We start from the raw sequence: 8,906 nt of genomic DNA on the forward strand, positions 1-8,906 counted from the left end.
GCTTATCCGCTCCGAATGCAATGGTTTGCATCTATTAATCCCAGACTCCCAGTCCATCCCACTCCCTCCCCCTCGCCCTCAGCAACCACAAGTCTGTTTTCCAAGTCTTTGCGAGAGGGGTCTCCTCTGGCTGCCTTTCTGTCCATATACGACTCTCCTCCACAGCTCGGCTCTCTCCGGATCAAATCACTATTTGGATTTGTGCAGGTGTTATATTAGCTTTAAATGCCACCCCCTACCAGCCATTGCCTGGGGCATAGCTAGTGAGTATGGGCTCTTTTGCAGAAACCAATAAAGACCCTTCCTTTTCAAAGCAACAAACCGAGTACCCCTCTTTAGGGAGTGGGGGTGAGGCGTGAACCCCAGATGCCTCTCTTTTTAAGACCTTCGGGCAATCCTGTTTCCCTCCACTCCTGGGCCAGGGCCCAGAGGCTCCCCGATTCAGACTGTGAGTGAGACTGTGGACAGACAGGTCCCCCCTGATGGCTCGTGTCAGTTTGGAGGCCCCGCCTTCTGTGACACCCATGAGCCGGAAGCGTGTGCAGGGCTTCCGACCCCAGCTCAGCTGTGTGAGCCCTGGGTGCTTTGGGGATCCCTGCTGTTGCATCAGCTGCCTGGCTTAGTTTTCACAGCTGTCAGATGTGCCCTGATCAGGAGTCTGCACAATGCTGAGGGGCAGGGCCTGTCTGAGGAAAGAGTCTGGGTCTTTTAGTTTCCTCATTTGAAAAAAAAAAGTGGGGGATAATAATGATATAATAATTTTAAAAATCAATTTTAATAAAAGAATTATTATTATAATAAAATCGATTCTGTCTGCGTTATAAAATTGGCAAAGAAGCCAGGTGAATACGTAATTGAAGAATTCTAGAGAAATGTGAATATTTGCAGTTATCAGGTAGTGCTGGGGTGACTTTCTGGAACAAAATAAGGAAGGAACGAATCTGATTGACCTGGGATTTAATTTCTATCTTCCCAAGTTGTTCAACCTCTCAGCGCTTCATTTTAAGGGGACATGACGAGACGAGGTCAGAACTGGGGACTTTGGTGTCATGATTAGGCTTTCTCACTTTTTAGTTGCTTAGCTTTGATTTATTTGAGCCTCATTGTTCTCAACTGTAAAATGGGAATGCTCATGATTCTTCCCTCATAGGATTATTGGAAGGACTGACTACCATCGCTCACGTGAAGTTTGCCGCTTAGCGTCTGGTACACAGTAGGTATTCAGCATAATAATAATACTAATAACAATATATCATCAACTTAATTATTCTTATTAAGAAATACGATTATGTACATAAAGCCTCCTGCTCAGTGCTGGGCACATGGCAAATGTTCAATAAATAAAGGTCCCTGCCTTCTCTCCTTCCTAAATGAATGAACCAGTCTATGCCCTGAAAACCTGACCCAACTGGATTTCTTTCTTTCTTTTTTGTCTTTTAGGGCCTCACCCGCGGCATTTGGAGGTTCCCAGGCTAGGGGTCCAATCGGAGCTCTAGCTGCCCGCCTACACTGCAGCCACAGTAACTCCGGATCTGAGCTGTGTCTGTGACCTACATCACAGCCACAGCAACGCCAGATCCAAGTCATGTCTGTGACCTACACCACAGCTCACGGCAACGCCAGACCCTTAACCCACTGAGCGTGGCCAGGGATCGAACCCGCAACCTCATGGTTACTAGTTGGATTTGTTTCTGCTGCACCACGATGGGAACTTCCCATTATCACTTGTTAAATGTATTCAATGGAATCTAAATACCATAGTGGTTTGATATCCATCATCGGGCATTTTAAAAGTCTATAAGCAAAACTGTCCCTTTGATGTTGGGAAATTTTATTTCATTTTCTTCCTTAAACTTGTCTCTCTATTCTATCTCCTACAGAATTTTATTTTAAGGTAGTACATTTTTATGCTTGATAATCCTTCCTTGACTACTGAATATTCATTTCTGAAATAATACTGTTTGTGGTATATAATATGTATGTATCAGAAATTTTTTTTCAAATGTATTTCGGTTATGGTAAAAAAATGTAAGCTTTACCACTTTAACCATTTTTAAGTATATGCACATGGTTGTGTATAGTAAGAATTTTTAATATGATGTATTTCCATAAAGTTCTAGATGTGAAAATTACTTCTTGAATGAGTGATCATTATAACTATTATCAGTGTACAAATAATCAAATAATGTAAATATAACATAAATTTTGTCAATACTAAATTACATAGTAAAAATGCGTTTTTTATTTTATTTTATGTTATTTTTTTTTGCTTTTTAGGGCCACATCCAGGGCATGTGGAAGTTCTCAGGCTAGGGGCTGAATAGGAGCTGCAGGAGCTACACCACAGCCACAGCAACTTGGGATCTGAGTCACATCTGTGACCTACACCACATCTCTCAGCAATGCCAGATCTTTTTTTTTTTTTTTTTTTTTTTTTTGTCTTTTTGCCATTTCTTGGGCCGCTCCCGTGGCATATGGAGGTTCCCAGGCTAGTGGTCTAATTGGAGCTGTAGCTGCCGGCCTACACCACAGCCACAGCAATGTGGGATCCTCAACCCACTGAGCAAGGGCAGGGATCGAACCCGCAACCTCATGGTTTCTAGTCAGATTCGTTAACCACTGCGCCACGACGGGAACTCCAGCAATGCCAGATCTTTAACCCACTGAGTGAGGCCAGGGATCCTAGCTGAGTTGTTACCGCTGAGCCGCACCGGGAACCCCTGGGACTACATTTCTTAATGAGATTAATGGGACTCTCCTGATTAGATAACAAATATTACTTATTGCTAGAATGAGAAAGTGTGCCAAATCAATTCTATTCTTTTTGAAAATTATCTTTGTTTTTTATAGTTGTGAACATTGACAAAACTTGGTAACATGAATAAGTTGATAAAAACTGGAGATGTTTTATTTTGATAACTTCATGAATTGTTTGAACTCTTTTTTGGGCTAAAGGCTACAAATCACAGAGGGACCCATCATCGAAAATTATTTCCTCCTTCAATTTTGTTGAAAGAGAAAAAGCTTCCTAAGGGATTCATAATCCATATACGAACCGTTCACTTTCTCAGCTTCTGGGAATATCCAAAAGAGTTTGCTAAAATGTATTCAAAGACTGCCAATTATATCTGTTATTTTTTTCACCTTGTCTAATTCAAATTATTTTTAAAAAAGGATTGGAAAATTAAAATATTGTTAATTTCAGTCCACTTTCCCCAAGGCATTTTTAAGAAATAAAATGCTTTTATTTTACTACATGCTTAAGAATCCTTTGGTCAAAACCTTAGAACTCAGCTTTAGCCCATTCGATTTATGGAAAATGCACAATCTTTTTAGCAAAGCCAGTCTTCCTTGTCAAGCCAGTCTGCAAACCAGACCTACCCTCTCTGAGGAAAAAAAAACCTGACTTAAATTTTTAATTCAAATCAACATTACAAAATGTTTTGGGGGAATATTATGGAAATCATCATAAGAAGTATTACTTCTAACCTTGTAAAAAGATTTTACTAAAAGAAGTCAAGATTGGGAGTTCCCGTCGTGGCACAGTGGTTAACAAATCTGACTAGGAACCATGAGGTTGTGGGTTCAATCCCTGGCCTTGCTCAGTGGGTTAAGGATCCAGCGTTGCCATGACCTGTGGTGTAGGTCGCAGATGTGGCTCGGATCTCCAGTTGCTGTGGTTGTGGTGTAGGCCGGTGGCTACAGCTCCGATTCGACCCCTAGCCTGGGAACCTCCATATGCCGCGGGAGTGGCCCAAGACAAGGCAAAAAGACAAAAAAAAAAAAAAAAAAAAAAAGGTCAAGATTAAGATCATGAAGAATAGAATTAATCTATTTCATGAAAAGTTGTAGAAACAAGAACAAATCTATATGCTGTTTTTCATCAGTTTGTCATGATTCAGTCTTATGTGCTGCTCAAATTCTGAGTTATTTATAAAACAAAAAGCATAGTAAAAGGTATGGTTTTTTTTTTTTTCTTTTTTTAGTAAATGTGTACTTCTGACCTTTGAATTAATTTTTGGGAATAACTAAATTTTGCATGAAAACACAGAAACAACTCCTTTAATTTCATTAGACATTGAGATAAACTCTCCAAATACATTTAATGAAGCAGCAAGGTATATATTGCTAAAAATTAGATTGTCCAACTAGCTTTTAATTTTCTTTTTTTTTAGTTAATAGGATGTGGATGAGGAAAAATATTTAAACGTTTTATAGTTTCAGGGTTGATTGGAATACAAATCTCACTATTATTTGATAGAATAGATTTTAATAACCTATTGAATAATGCACACTGCTTTGAAACGAAAGCACATAAAATTTTTATCTGAGGCTTATATTCAGTACAACGTGTCAACTTCAGTGGCCCTAAAAACATTTCAGTTGAGTTTTAAAGGCATCAGAGTTACAAACCTATGCCGGTATGTCCGTTCAAAGGTTTTGTCATATTTTTCTTTTTTGGTTTTGTCTCATCCTGGGGTTAAGCACTGAGAATAGTTGGAAAGGATTGCTTTTCTTTAAGAAGGAGGGTGAGGGAAAGCCCTTTTTAGTCTTTATTATTTCTTACGAGGTTGTCGTTTCTTCATTCTCCTGGGGAACCTGTCAAAAGCAATGGGTCCTTTGCCAAGCAGTAAGGCGTGCAGAAATGACCTCACTCGAGAAGGCCAACAACCCCACCGTCCGTATGCTGTAGTACATGTGATTCAAGGCCCCTTCTGTGAGGATAAAGACTGGATGAAACAGGGAAGGAATGGCATCCTCAGGTGGGGTTATAATGCCTTCATTCATCAATAAGGACACCCGTGCAAAATTATGTTTTAATGGTCCTTTCTGTTTGGTTCCCTGAAGGATTTAACATCCTACAGAGTACACCATAACACAGTTAGGAGTGGATAAAGGAAACACGCTTTTTTATAAAGTGGGAGAAGGGCAATTAAAAAGGCCGAGAATGGCAGAGTTTGGTCCTAGGCCCAGAGAGGTCTTTTATTTTCATTAGGTCACACAGCACAACTGTGTGCCCTGGTTTTAAGACTCTACTTTTCTAAGACATCATGCGTACCTCTCATAACCCAGGCTACACGTCCTACTTTCCTTCTAGGAGACTAGTCATGATCTGATTCTCTGTTGAGATGTCCAGCCCCTCAGTCTGCTAGGATGATAAGGCTCCAAGTCTTGGCAAGTCCACCCTAATTCCCTGGATGCCCAGTGCTGTGTCAGCAAAGCCCTGCTTGCCCTGGGAATTAGCAGTGTTTCTCTCAGAGGCCGTGCAGCCAGGCAGACTTGTCCTAACCTCATAAAAGCCCAGGAATCTGCCTAATTGATGGTTGGTTCTGGCATCGGTCGCTGGCTGGCAGTAAACAGGGATCATCACTGATGCGCCCAGACACCTTTGTGCCTCTTGTGGTTCTGCTTGTCCAGCGAGAGGCAGTGGGGTTGTCCACATGGGAACGCTCACTTTGGGATATCGGTCCAGTCCTGCCTTCGCTGTGCTGGGTGACGTGGAGCTAGGAAAAGACTTCTCTGGGCCTCCCATCAATCTCTCTGCAATGTGTGTGGGTGCAAGTTTATGTGGGTGAAAGTATGCAGTGCCTGTGAGGGTGTGGATGTGTGTGTGTGAGCGTGAGTTTGTGTGAGAGTTTGAGAGCCTATGGCAAATGTGCGTGTGTGTGTGTGTACACATGCGTGTGGACATGCAGAGGGTGTGGAAAGGGGGGATGAGGCAAAAGGCAATTTTTAAAGGAATTTTAAGGCGTCTAAGTATCTCCCAGGCATGGGTGAGGACACATGAGCTTACTCTCCTTCCTTCAACAGTTGCCGATTTGGTGCATGCAATGTGATACCTTTGCTGCTGGGCTCAGCCTTGGCGTTCAGTGCTCCATCAGACAAGCGGGGTTCTTCTCCTCTTGGAGCCTACGGTCTTGGATTCAGGTTAGAACACAGGCTTTATTTTTATTTTAAAAATTTTGTATTAAGTATAGTTGATTTACATGTTATGTCAGTTTCTGCTGTACAGCAGTGACCCAGTCATGCATATACATTCTTTTCCTCATATTATCTTCCATCATGTTCTAGCCCAAGAGACTGGATACAGTTCCCTGTGCTGTACAGCAGGACCTCACTGCTATCATTCTAAATGTAATAGTTGGCATCTACCAACCCCAAACTCCCCCTCCCTCCCCCGCCCCCTTGGCAACCGCAAGTCTGTAGGACACGGGGCTTTAGCCCTTCTGTGTGAGTCACCATAGATACTGTTAGAGTCTGTGGGCACACAGAGGAAGCCACTTGGACACAACCAGGGGCGGTGCCCTTCCCGGTGAGACCTGAATAGCAGGCACAGTGTCCTGGGTGGAGTAGGTGCAGAATGCTCCTGATGGCGCTGTCCAATACAGTGGCCACCAGCCTTCTGTAGCCATTAGGCACTAAACAAATGTGGCGAGTCCCAGTCGACATGTGCTATAGGTGTAAAATACACACCGGGTTTCCAAGACTTGGTCTGACAAAGAACATGAATTATCTCAGCATTTTACTCTCCTCATTACATGTTGAAAGATAACATTTTGGTTAGACCGAGTTAAATAAAATTTATTATTAATGAGAAGGTCATCTGGTTCTTTCTGTTTTTTTTTCAATGTGGACGCTAGAATATTTAAGATGGCATAAGTGGCTCAAGTTCTGGTGATTGTCTATTGGCCAGAGCTGCTCTGGGCAACGGGGCTGGTCTGTGCAGAGTTTCACGGGTTTTATGGTCTGTGCAGAGGTTCAAGGGGTTTGGGGAGCTGGAAGAGGTTGTTTATTGCTGAGCTTGGGGATGGGGAGAGGGCTGGTGAGAGCTGGAGAGGTCAGGGGGGTGGGAGCACAACATAAAGGGCCCAGTGAGCCCCTCGAAAGCATCACTGAAGGCAGCAGGAAGGGTCTTAGGCAGGCACATGCCTTGAGCCGATTGATGCATTTCGGAAATTCTCCTCTGGCCGCTTTCTGGAAAATGGACTAAGAAGTAGAGACAAAATGAAAGCAGGAAGACCAGGCAGAAGGTTCTAGCAATGATCTAGAATGAGAGAAGCGGGAGGCTGGGCTTGGGGGTTCCTAGTATGGATGGAGAGAAGGGAACTGTTGATAAGAGGACACGGAATTTATGTGTTACAGACACCGACACATTGTAGCAAGGAACCCTCCAAGAACCAAAGTCTCCAGTGTTTGTCTCTGTGAATCATGGAATCCTCAGACCACAGCCTGATAGGCTGGGGAAGGAGCTTGGAGGTTGTCTGGCTTCTTTTTTAAGGGCCTGCTAGAGTGAAGCTGTTTCATCCCAAACCCGAAGAACTCTCTATCAGGTAGGTGTTTTGCCTCCTGTGCTGGAGAAAGGAGATTTTTCTTCCCAAGGGAGGCCTGTCAAAGCAGCAGAGGCTTGAGCACATCCGGGGAAATGGGTCACCAAGTCCATTAAGCCAGTCTTGCGTACATCTCTGACAGGTGGCTCTGGAGGTTCTCCTTCTGCAGAGGTCAGTGCTTTGCCGGATACTTGGGGATTGATGGATGCCTGTTAAGACCAGCTCCCTGGTGCTGTCCACGGCTCCAGCCCATCATCTAACACCCTCAGGAATTTGATGCACCTGACTTAGAAAATCATCCAGTACTTGGCAGTTGTCCTTAACACCGCTTCCTAACCGGTTCCCTCTTTGCTGATCTTGTTCACTGCCCTCAGCCTCTGATATTTTTATTTGTGATGCTGAAATCTAATTATTTTCCTCCCCTGCCTTAAAAGCTTCCAAGACGCCCCATGTGCTGTAGGTGGAGGCCCAGTACTCCCTAATAAGCTCTTCGAGGCTCGCTGCACAACCTGGTTCTCTCCCTCTCCCACTTCATCTTCCTCATTCTTTCCAAATCTCTAACCCTCTAATGACGCTGGCCACCTGCTAGTCTCAGAACACACCACATCCTGACTCATGCTGTTTTCTAGCTGCTGTCAGCTTCTCACGTTCTCCCCTTAGATGTGGTCTGAACATTTTCCAAAGTCGTGGAAAACTACTGCCTTCCTCTTGAAGCCTTCTCTTCTGTCTCTCATTGTAATTCATCCCAGGGGCCTCTGCCCTTCCGCATATACCTCTGTTGAGCCCTTGTCCCGGGCAACTTTGTGTTCTCACTTCTTATTTACATGTTTTCTTTCCCCACCATGCTATGACTTCCTTACAGGCAGCGACTCTGCTTTCTCTGTGTATGTAACCTAGGGTTGTATAATACATACTGGCTAATATCTTTTTGGAAGCCTTGGGACTGAGTGTCCTATTTTTGGTCTTGTTTAGGGGCTTGCCTGACACATTCAGGGCAACCCTGGAGCAGGAGGCAGGGCTGGGACCAGATGAGTGGGGAGTTGAGGGTGCCAAATTTAAGAAGACCCTCCCTCTCAGGTGCCCACACTTCACCCGCTGAGCCTGGGAGTGAGTTCCTCCCTGTTCACTCTGGTGAGGCAAGGAGAGAGGGGCTGGACAAATCGTGGGATCTAGAGTGGGTCCATCTACAGGGACAGGCTGGAATCCAGAGTCCAGTTCCTTCCCCCCCGACATGTGGAGATGCCTAGCCAAGCCAGCCCAGCCCATGTCCAAGGGGCACAGGACTCTGTGTGATTCCAGAGTTCGTTGGCACCAGGTAAGTGACAGGGTCCCAGGAGATGGAGGGTCTAGGGGTCTGGGATGGCTGATGACTGGAACATTCCGGAGGCAGGCAGGAGGAGAGCCCTCACTGGTAGTCTTTCTAAGGGAGCAAGGTACCAGCCTGTGTACTGGGGCATGGCGCCAGGTAACAGTCTTACGATATACAGTCAGTAAAGGCACGTGGACCAGCAGTGCCCCTAGGGAGCAGGGTTGGGTCAGTCCTACAGGGACTTGCGGTACTAAGATAACTAATCAGAA

The sequence above is a fragment of the Sus scrofa genome, chromosome 9 (assembly GCF_054392235.1).
Source record: "Sus scrofa isolate SSC_HxYL_T2T_F1_AM1 chromosome 9, Sscrofa_HxYL_maternal_Yorkshire_Landrace_v2.0, whole genome shotgun sequence".
Lineage (NCBI taxonomy): Eukaryota > Metazoa > Chordata > Mammalia > Artiodactyla > Suidae > Sus > Sus scrofa.